Source organism: Sarcophilus harrisii, chromosome 3 (assembly GCF_902635505.1).
Source record: "Sarcophilus harrisii chromosome 3, mSarHar1.11, whole genome shotgun sequence".
In the NCBI taxonomy this organism is placed as follows: Eukaryota; Metazoa; Chordata; class Mammalia; order Dasyuromorphia; family Dasyuridae; genus Sarcophilus; species Sarcophilus harrisii.
The window spans coordinates 312,593,740-312,605,973 of NC_045428.1; the positions used below are offsets into that span (position 1 = coordinate 312,593,740).

General features: G+C 34.1%; 1 long non-coding RNA gene across 1 annotated transcript in view; it reads left to right on the forward strand.

The window, feature by feature from the left end:
- Positions 1-12,234, forward strand: part of LOC116422391 — a 33,008-nt gene that overhangs the window by 3,552 nt on the left and 17,222 nt on the right. The window contains exon 2 of the long non-coding RNA XR_004233006.1: positions 1,909-2,018. This is a non-coding gene — a long non-coding RNA (uncharacterized LOC116422391). The remainder of the gene's footprint in view (positions 1-1,908; positions 2,019-12,234) is intronic.

Here is a 12,234-nt window from a genome sequence, read left to right on the forward strand (position 1 = left end):
TAGTTAAATAAACTGACTTTCCCAGATGATTACTATATATATCAACCTGGAGAGAGACTTGTGGTAACTTATTGTAAGACTGTACTTACCAATCCTTTTTTGTTGTTGTTCAAATTTTTTTTTCAATTATTTATTAAATAATTAACATATTCATTCAATTTGAGAGTGACATAAATCTAGGAAACATACTTATTATACTGGATGGTAGGGTCTGTATCCAAAAAAGATCTTGATGTTTTGGAGCAATGGGCTGCATTTTAGTATATGAAATAGGTATAATTACAGAGTCTTACATTTAAGTTAAAAAAATTAAACACACGTGCATAGAATTTGAGAGATATAAATAATGATAGCTAATGTTCATAAGTGTTTTATATACTTTTATCTCATTTGATCTTCAAAACAACTGAGGTAGGTACAAAAAGAATACACTCCATTTTATATATGAGGAAAGCAAGGATCAGAGAGGTAAGTAACTTGAATTGCCTATGGCCACACAATTAGTAAAAGTCAAAGGTAGTAATTCAAACTCATATAGGTCTAGCTTCATGTCTAGTTTCATATTCTTTGTACTTTAATACACCCTCTTCATACACAGGTCTTTTACACACAGGTCATGTGAAAAATGCTTGGGCATTTTAGTCGACTGCAAGCTAAATAGAGAACCGTGCTATGTAGCAGCAATCTCTTCTTTCCTTCCCCACTTCCTCCTTAACTTTCCTTAAGTTAATATAACTTAAGTGTATTAATGGAAATATATTTAAAATAAATGAGGTAATAAGCCCACCTTTCTTTCCTTGGTAAAATCATTTTGGGATCATTGTGCTCAATTCTGAGTGTTGTATTTTGAGAGAGAATTTAATGGATAGACAAGGACTTGGATATTAAGTTGACTTGAAAATGAGTTATATGAGTATCAATTGAAGAAACTCATAATATTTAGTTTGGGAAAGATAAAACTTTGGGTGAAAGCTTTTTTCAAGTGTTTGAAGAATTATCATGTTGGGGAAATAGGGATTTGACATATTTTGTATAACTACAGGTGGAACTAAGATTAGTAGATGATAAAATTGGAGAAGCAGACTTCAGCTCAATATACCTACACAACAAATAGAATGATCTGAAAATGTAATGAGTTACCTTTTGAAATAGTGAGTTTTCTTTTGTGAGAGGGTTTTTTAAAAGAATGTTTAAGCTATGCCTCAAACTTTTGGGTAACTGATGTCAAGAGGATTAATCCATCAGATAAAATTTAAAGTAAATAACTTCTCAAATCCCTTCTAATTTTGTCATTCTGTAGTCTTCTTAAGAGATTATTGTTATCACAACCCTGGGTTACTTTAAAAAATATACACTTACATAAAAATTTAATTCCAATGAAAAAGCAATTCTCCCTTTTTTTTTCCCTCTTGCAAGCACTCCCAAGTTTCAAAATATATCCTTTTTATCTTGAAACTCCAACTTTTTGGCTGGGTAATTTCTCCGTGGCAGCATATCTTTTTCTCTTTTTCCATATTCCCTCTTTCCTTCCTTTCCATCTTTTGTCTTTCTTCATTCATTCATTTTTTTAGCATGTTTCAATCTATATTCAATCAATATCATGTGTTAGAACACAGATCACCTGTGAAGGGTTGTTTGATTACCTCAGATCTCACACAAAATGTTGGTAATTGGTTGCACGAAGCCCTGAGTCTTTCATCCATCTTTATTGTTTCACATTTAGGCCCAGGCCCATGCTCTGCTCAGGTGCCAGATGGCACCTGCAACAGAGCTTCAAGTTATCACTGCTATAGAAGAGAGGCTAAGTGCCTCTTGAGAAAGGAAGAAACAGACTGCATATTCCCTTCATTTGCACCTGATGACTTATTGCCAGATACTAATTGGCCTGTCTTTCCTCTGGCAAATCAGGATCAGATGATGGTGACTGGATGTGACAGGTTGCCCTATTCCTTTGGCAGCCACTATGGAAATAAACCCTCAAGAAGGAATTTTTTCCCACAAGATCATTTTCAGAAAGGGTAAGTGTGCTTTTATGTTCATACTCTGGTCAAGACCTCTCTTTTTCTCCCTCTCTCTCTCCTCCTCTCCTCCTCCCTCTCTCCCTCTCTCCCTCTCTCCCTACCTCTCTTTCTCTCTCTCTCTCTCTCCTCCTCCCCTCCTTCCCTTCTCCTCTACTCCTTTCCCTTCTCTTCCCCTCTCCTCTTCTCCTCTCCTCTCTCCTTCTCTTCCCTCTTCTTCATCTCTCCCCTCCCCTCCTCTCCTCTCTTCTCTTTGTCTTTCTCCTTCCTCCCTCTCTTCTTCTCTCCCTTTCCCTTCCCTCTTTTTTCTCTCCCTCCCTCCCTCTCTGTCTTTCTCTCTCTGTGTCTCTCTCTCCCTCTCTCTGTCTCTCCCTTCCTCTCTCTCTTTTTCAGTATATGTATATATACATGCATATGCGGTTGTTTGTCCTTCATTTTCAAAGAGGACCAATGACATCACAATGTTTGTATAACTTATATATGAATTGGATTTAAGTAAAGCAGAGTTGCACAAAGTTGACAGTCTCTCTCTCTCAGTCAGAATCATCAAAAGCCAGTAGCAAGACAAAAGTCAAAACAAGTGGTGATGGCCTGGGAAACAGTGGATGGTGTTGATATCTTCAATGTCTGACCAAACTTTAAGCGCTCTACAGGGCCTGCTTCAGCTGCTTTCAAAGCCACTGGAACAAATTGTTCTCATCCACACATTCCTCTCAATGAAGTCTTTATGTGCTTAGGGTAGATATTTCCCTAGCTTACTGACAAGTTTGAGTCACATCGGTTACCCTCAACATGGATTAGCCCATCTATCGAGATGGTTTCCTAGAGTCTGGCTGCTGTGGATGCTACAGCTTTACATAGACATATGTGTATATAATAAAAATTATTCATTTTTCCTAGACTTATATACATAGGTCAAGTTGAATTCAAATAGTTGAATATGCTTTCAGAATTGGACCTCCTGTGCAGTAAAGAAATTCTTTCTATGTGATGGGAGTGTTATGTATTAACAAGCAAAACATTTATTTTATAACTTGTGATTTACACTGTCCTTGGTACATGATTATTGAAGCAATCCCATTCTCCTATTGTTCCATGACTTTATTTTGTGAATATTCCCACAGTTTTGCAAAAGGTATATGCGTATATATGTGTGGTAAGGCAAATGGTAGTATCCTAATGGCATGGATGGGGGTGGGGGAGCTAAGTCAATAACGCAGAATCTAGGCTTAGTTGTGAAATAAATGATTAGTGTTCGTTTTGCTTGTTATATGAACCATCAACTGAAATATCTCTGCAGCTCAGCCACAATTTTGTTATTTGTTATTGTTAATGAAAAGATGAAATTTGAGCACATGAGTGGAACATGTAGTCAGTGCCATAATTAGCCCTTTGAAAGGTGAAGTATGCCCTTTGAAACAAAAGAAAATAGCCTCACTCATACAATGAAATGGCTACAATTTTCTAGCTAATGCAGAATCTGCAGTATTTCTATAATTATCTCCCCTAGGTCTTCTATTCAACAAAATTTTTTTCTCTTTTTTCCTCTTTTCTTCCTAAATAAAATCCCTTTTCTACCGCAAAAATTAAATAATATTACCTGCAAACAGAAGAAAAAACATTTTCTTGAATCATAAACGTATTTTACTTAGACAAGTTTTTAAAAATCTGAATAATTAAGTTTTTAACACAAAACATCTAGGCTTGAAGCTTAGTAAAAAATGAAGCAGTTAACCCATTGAATTTAGGGGCTGTCATTCTCTTCCAGATCAAGAACTGGAAGGTTATAGTCTTCAATAAGGAAATTCAATCTATTCCAATAAGCATTTATAAAGTGCCTATTATGTGCAAGAGTAGGAAGTTTCAAAGTGGATAACCATCAAGAGAAGCAAATTCAAAATACTATATAATATACTCACCTAAGGAATGAAAAGGTAAGAAACAGAAGTGAGACTGACTCAAATATGGCATATCTACATAGGAACATTGACTAATACTGACGACTGAGAAATAGATGGTGAGAAAACCTGTTCTTTTTCAAAACAGTGAGACATGATTCCTAAATTTGTCTAGAAGATTTCATCTGATTTTTATAGATTCTAACTGCATTTCATGAAACATAATTGAATCCCTAATTTTACACTGACTGTAAAGTATCTAATTTTTAGGTTGAAAATCTAAGGTTGTATAATTTCTATTTTTGCTCTCACAGAATCTCAGAATATTAAGCTTTAGAATTTATCTTCCCTAAGTCCTTAATTTTATAGATGAAGAAATTGAGGGTCTTAAGGTAGAACAAGTTCATATAGCTGTGATCTTGTCCAAGGTAGATTCAGAACATTAACCAAGATTTTTCAATTCCAAATTCAGCATTTTTTCAATATATTGTGCTTCTTATAAACCTCAATCATGACACAAAATTGTATGATGCAAGGTAGCTGAGGATCAATGAGCTACTTAGAAGAGAAATTTTGTAAAGACCATACTTAATATCATTAGTATCTATCATCAATTTCACTATGCACTATAAAAATTATATACTTGGACCACTCTTCTGATATCTGAGATAGACAATCTTACTTGATCATTTACTATTTACTCAAATATTGATTATATGTGTGAATTGAGAGAAGATGCTTTATGACATTGATCATTTCTTCCTTTTCTTTTCTTTTTTTTTTTTTTTTTTTTTTTTTTTTTTGAGGCAATCAAGGTTAATTTACTTGCCCAGGATCACATGGCTTATAAGTGTCTGAAACTGGATTTGAATTTAGGTCCTCCTGATTTCAAGACCAGTGCTCTATCCACTGCATCACATAGCTGCCCTTATAGCATTGATAATTTAAAATACATATATGCCTTTAGGATATGCTTCTCAAGATTTTAGCTGCAAAATTCATTTTCTGCTTTTGTTGGCGTAGGTTTTCAAATATAAATATCAAAAGTAATTGATAATTCCTAAACATATGAAAGATAGGTTACTTGTTTTATTTCCCCTCGCAATAGTGGGGTTTTTAAAAATATAAGTAAAAATAATTTTCAACATTTATTTTTGCAAGATTTTGTGTTCCAAATTTTTTCTCTCCCTCCCCAAGAAGTAAACAGTCTTATAGGGGTTAAACATGTACAATTCTTCTGAACACATTCCTAGCTCTATAAAGGAAATTTTTGGCAGATTAATTGCTATGGCACTGAATAAATAGATTAATGTAGATAGAATTGTCATTTATATTATCTTGGCCTTGATGAGCAATTGATATTTTTCCAATTAAATCTAACTTTATTTGTGTGAAAAGTGTTTTGTAATTGTGTTCATATAGTTCCTGGGTTTGTCTTAGCAGGTAGACTCCTAGATGTTTATACTGTCTATAATTACTTTCAATGGAATTTCTTTTTCTATCTTTTGCTGTTGGACTTTGTTGGTAACATATAGAAATTATGAAAATGTATGTGGGTTTATTTTATATCTTGTGACTTTGCTAAAGTTGTTTCTCGTTAGATTCTTAGTTTGATTCTCTAGGATTCTCCAAATATACCATCATAGCATCTACAAAGAATGATAGCTTTTTTCCTCATTGCCTACTCTAATAGTTTCAATTTCTTTTTTTTCTCTTACTGTTAAAGCTTATATTACTAATACAATATTTATCAATAATATTATTAATATTAATAATATTAGCAATATTGATAATAATTAGTATATTAATATAATAATTGATATCAACAATAATATTAATATTACTAATAATGAGCATTGTTGTTTCACCTCTGATCTTACTGGGAATGTTTCTAGCTTGTCTTCATTATATATAATGTTTGCTGAAGATTTTAGGTTGATGCTACTTATCAATTTAAAGAAAATTCCATTTATTCCTATGCTCTCTAGTGCTTTTATTAGTAATAATAGTTATATTTTGTGAAATACTTTTTCCGCATTTATTGAGGTAATCATTTGATTTCTGTTTGTTTTGTTACTGATATGGTCATTTATGCTGATAGTTTTCCTGATATAAAACCAATCCTGCAATCCTGGTATAAATCCTGCTTGGTCATAGTGTATTATCCTTGTGATAAATTGCTGTAATATTTTTGATAATATTTTATTTAAGGTTTTATGTCAATATTCATTTGGGAAATTGGTCTATAATTTTCTTTCTCTGTTTTCACTCTTCTTAGTTTAGGTATCAGCATCATATTATGTCATATGTCATATGATACCATATCTGTGTCATAAAAGGCATTTGATAGGACTTCTTCTCTACCTATTTTTCCAAATAGTTTACTCAGTATTGGAATTAATTGTTCTTAATTGTTTGGTAGAATTCATTTGCAATCCATCTGGTCCTGGAGATTTTTTCTTAGAGAGTTTGATAAGTCATTTGTTAACTATGCCACAGGGATGTAGTTGGGAGGAGAGACAAAACTAATATTTTAAAATTCAATATAAGATAATCTGTGTAGTAGCTCATTCCCATATAGATGACTAAATTGATGACAGTGTCAATTTCATTGCCTATTTATCCAATTTTATTCATTCATTTATGTACCTGATATTTAGGAACTGAAATCCAATTTGAAATATTTCAGCCTCAAAATCCCAAGCAGTGTCTTTAAGAATTCTCCACCCTTTTGAGAAAACAAGCAGATGAACAAATTGCTGCTAGAATCAGAGCAATAATGGAAATAACCAAAGAATTAATAAAAACTTTCACAAGAAGCAATCAATAAATCTCATCATCAGAATCACTTCTAGGAGCCAAAGTACCTTAGGCAAATCAGAGTATGTTTTCACCTCTCCAAACATTGTTATATAGAACAAATGGAGTTTAAAAGAACCTCAAGAACAGGCTTGAAGGTGGAAAAGAATTTACTAACAGAAAGCCAAAGGAATGTATGGAAGTATGACAGTTATCTCCTTCCCACTGTTAGTGTCCTGACTCTCTGATTAAGAAAAGGAATGTATATTGTATATGTGAAGTGTGCATGTGGTATAACACTATCCTAATCAGTGCATGCCTGTGACTGTGTATTTAAGACTGAGGTCCAAGTCATCATCTTTGTTCTCCATAAGATAGGAATAGCTCTAATTATCAGCTTCCAACTACCATATTCCAAACCAGACTCAGTAGAGTGACAAAGTTGTTGCATGTCCTCTAGCATCTGTCACAGTAGTGTGAACCTTTGTTGAGGAAAGCGTTACCTAGTAGTGTGATTTAATCAGGATGGCAAATTCCTAATATGGAAACTTAGAGTATGGACTTAATTTTCTATTGAACTATCTCTCTCTCTCTCTGAAATTATTTTTGATCTCTTAGTTGTCAAATTCAACAGCCTTTTCTGAATCCTTATTCTTTTTGACTTCTCTCTAGCCTTTGACTATTGATCTTCCTTGTCTCCCTGATACTCTCTTCTCTCAAGGTTTTTAAATCACTATTATCTCCTGGTTCTCCTCCTACCTATCAAACTACTTTGTAAGATCCTCATCCAGGTGAAAGTAAGAATAGATGTCTCCTAATGTTCTGTTCTAGGCTGTTTTCTCTTTTCCCCCCTACCCTTGGGATATCATTAGCTCCCATGGATTTATATTAATGATTCTTTAATTTACCTATCCTGTCCCAGCTACTCTGCTGCCCTCCTGTCTACATCTCCAACTGCTTTTCAATCATTTCAAACTGTTGTTCAGTAGATGTATTAAACTTAACATGGCCAAAATTGAAGTTATCTTTCCCCAGTGTCCTCCTTCCTATTCCTAATCCTGTTATTGTCAAGAGCATAACCCTACTTCCCATCTCTCAGGCTCACAACTTACTTGTCATCCTTAACTTTATTCTCTCTCACTTTCCCCCATCCCTATCTAATTTGTTGCCAAGCTATTTTAAATTCATCTTTGCAATCTCTCTTCAATACGCTTCCTGTTCTCTGATATTGCCAACACCCCAGTGCAGGCCCTCATCAACTTACTATTAGACCATTATCATAGCCTGCTGGTCTGCCTGTGTGAAGTCTTTACCCACTACAATCCATTCTCCATTCATCTACCAAAGTGATTTTCCAAAATTAGACCATCCAAATCCCTTATTCAATAAACTCCAGTTAATTATCAACTCCAGGTTCAAAACGAAATTTTGTTTGGCATTCAAAGCTTTCATAACATAGGACTGCTCCCTTATATTTTCACTATTCTTACACCTTACCCCCTACTATATGCTATTTGATCCAGTGATATTGGCCTTCTTCCTATTTCATGAACAAAACATTCCATCTTATAGGTCTACACATTTTTTTGACTGTTCCCATGCCTAGAAAGCTCTTCCTCCTCATCTCTATCTACTGGTTGACTTTTTTCAAGTCTCAGCTAAAATCCAATCTTTTACCAGAAGCATTTCTTAACTTCTTAATTCTAATCCCTTCCCTCTTTTTTTCTTTGTATATAGCTTTGTACATATTTGCTTGCTTGTTGTCTCTCCCATTAGATTATGAGCTTCTTGAGGATAGAGATTTTTTTTTTTGCCTCTTTCTGTAGGCAACACTTAGCATAGTCCCTGAAACACAACAGACTCTTAATAAAAATTTACTATCAAATTCCACCTACCAAAGTAGATTGGCAGCTAATCTATAACTTATACAATTGTTTGCATTAAGGTTAAGTGACTGCCCAGAGTGGCTCATTTAACAAGGGTCAGAAGCTGGACAGAACACAGATTTCCTGACACTAAGGTCAACTTTTACCTTTACTCTGCTTCTTTTGTATATTTGCTTAATAAGTACCTTTTAAATGAATGAATGAATCTTTACCATATGATTTAAAGTCTCCAAGTTTTCAGTGAAGTATCAGTAGCTTATTACTCTAAGTTTATAAATAGAGAATTAGAAGGGACCTCAAGGCCCATTTAATTCAATTCCCTCATTTTATAAGTAAAGAAACTGAGGCTCTGAGAGTTTATTTCTTTTCCAAAGTAAGGCAAGATTTGAACCCAGGTCCATCCTCTTACTCCAATGCCTGTGCCCTTGCTATACTATACCATATTGCTTCAGTTATATTATATGGTTTCTTTTTTTGAAATAGTTAAAATTATTTGGACTTTTTGAGGGATCTCTGGAGTTTAAATAGCCTTTCAATTATTAAGAACCCAGGAAAGGGCAGTTCAGGAAATAAAATTGATTTCACAATATTTTTGAAGCCATATACCGTTATATGTAATCACTAGTTCAGATAGGGTCACAGCATTTTTGGGGTTGAGGAGCATGATAGCATATCAATGCAGAATGAGACAAAACCCTTCAAAGCAACAACCTATAAGTGGTTGCCATAAAAGACCCAATCTCTGGAGACAGACTTTTAAAATGTCTCCTGTTGTGTCATCACATACTAATTTCTTAACTTGATTCTGCTTTCTAGCTACTGGAGATTTGAAAAATTCAATCTGATTATTTGTTTAGAGCTTGGTTGGCTTCTGATTTGGACAGCCTCTGTAATCTTACATCCAATTGATTGTCTATGACATGGTCCTTTTTTGGATATTACATTAGGTAGACTAATTTGAGAGGTGAACACAAGGCAATAATGTTTGGAAAGTTTTCAAATGGCTTTTATTACATTAATGTAATATTAATTAGTAGTCATCAGATTTTGTTCTTCCAACCGAGGTGAATTTTAAGTAAGCCTCCAATAAGCATTAGAAGAAGGGTTATATTTTCTGTGAGTTAAGAGACACAGTTTGGTTTCTTTCAGAAGGCTTTAGACTTTTGAGTCCATGCTAATTTTCAGTGATGGTATTAGAGTCAATTTGATGAAAATTATGAAAGCAACAAAGAACACAAAGAAAATTGTGGGGTGGAGACAACAACTTCATTTCATTTAGGTCTAAAATGTGATAACAAAGAGCTCCTTGATGGAATTAATGAATAATTCATTTAGAATAAGTTCAGAAAGAAAAAAATTAGACTTCTTCCCCCAACACCCAAGCAGAGAATCTCAAATTGTGACCTGTGCTTTAATAGTGAGAAAGTCGTTGAATCAGATTTTGTGATTAGGTATTTGAAAGGAACAGTTAATCTTATGAATAACAACACATGACTCATCAAATCATGTGCCTAGCCTCTGCAAAAGTCAGGAAGAATACTGTTTCACCCACCCAGAATATTTGATAATTCAAAAGATGTATTGCAGAGGAGTTATGTTGCTACCTATTCTAACAGCTGATTCTTTTCTTCCCCTAAAACAGGCTGAACTTTGGGCATTTGTAACCAGAACTAGCAGGAAGTCTTCTTTCTTTGTTATATCTAATTGAATAAGCAGGCATCCGCTAAGCAAGCACTCACTTGAAGTCTAGAGAAATTGACTTAATATAGCTATACTGATGGCAGTGAATAAGAATGGTTGTGGAATAAGTTCATAAACTTTTTTTTTTAATCTGCAAAGTTAATATAATACAAATCATCCTAAACATCTGATCCACACCATCAGCCCTGGGCTTATTTATTCAGCCAAAAGATTATGAGTTCTCCTTCACAAGAAAGCATTACATAGGACAATGCGGCCAGTTCATCAAAATATTATGCACCATTTGTGCTGTTTGCAATCCCTCTAAAATTCATAAATTCAAATCGATAAAAGGAGGGTGAAATCTCCACCGGATACAATGGGGATTTTCCTTGCCTCCTTTTTTTCACTTCAGAAAAGCTGAGATGTATGAAATATTTGCTTTCTCCTCCAACTTATCTCAACTTGATTTCCTGTTGGGCAGGTCCCCTGCTTTAATGGGCTGTAAGGGTATTCATTTTTGTTAATTTTGCATTCGACAATTTTCGTGGATGGGTTAAGCACCTTGCATATAGTGATTTGTTCTTTCTCATTAGAAGGGAGAAGGTGTAGTCTTACAATCTGCCTGCTTTCATAAATCACATTTGCAGGATGTTTTTAGCATGTGAGAATGCTTTTTTTGTGAACAGTGCCTGGCATGAATAACACTGAAAACACTGAACTGAATGGAGCCCTTGAAAGCACTTGTAAGATCGCATCTGTGATTCGCTGTATATTCATGCTGATGCACAGACAAAGGTGAATTAGTTCCCGACAAAAATGCATCAATGCTCTATTGAATAGTCAATTATTAAACATATAATGGAATCTGTGGTTAGCAAGGCATGCTGAAGATGTGCAATGTTTGCACAATTCTTAACTGGAAAGGAAGGTTGTCTTGAAAGTCTGGAAAAATTAGACAGGCTAGTGGTATCTAAACAGAACTTTTAAAATAAGCATCTTTTCTCAAAGGTGGTTGTGATTCTTTTGCTCATTATTTACACTTTTCCATTTCAATCTTTGATTAGATTTTATTGCATATCCAGTCAATTTTTGGCTCTTTACTACTTGAACTAATTAAAGCAGGAGATAATTGGTACAGATTGTTCAAAATGGTGGATAATCTAAAAATCTTTTATGTGTTCAGTTGGCTTTGGATTTTTAAGTACATATATTTGAAAATAGATATAAATGGCTTTCTTGAAACCCACAATACTTTAAGGAAGATCATAAGTTGATCAATTTCCCTGATTTGTCCTTCAATTCATCTTTGGTTCCCACTCCATATTGGGAATAGAACTCTTAATTTGATTTTTTTAAAGTATTGGCCTAAGAACAATTCTTTTTCTCTTTTTATGATTACTACTGCCTTTTTTTCTGAGGGGTAGGAGAAGTATTTAAGTGCTTTGATTTAGAAGATCTTCATTTGTAGCTCTAACTTGTATGGATAAATAGAGATAGTGCAAACAAAAAAAATAAAAGAATTAAGCTGGGTGGATTAATCTTTGCTTGTAATTGGGGAGCTATCCTGATTTGAGGTCACTTCTAAAAAGTTGTCATAAGGAAATAGATTATTATAATAGATTTGGCCAGAAATGTTTTAATGGTTAAGATCAGACCAAACACATAATAAATTTAAGCAAAACAAATAATAAATGATTCCTTCCATTTACATAGCCTTTTTACGTTCAAAGAATTTCCCTATTTATTATCACATTTATCCTCAGCATTCTTCTAAGTGGTAGAAGAGATACAATCACTGCCTATATTACATAGATGGAGAAACCGATAAGTGGTAATATTAAATGGTTTACTCAAACTTATATGGACACTATTGGTGCTGTCCATGGTAAAACTCATTGCACACAGTGGGACAATCTCAGAGAAAAATGAAAATAGCCTTAGTCAGGAAGA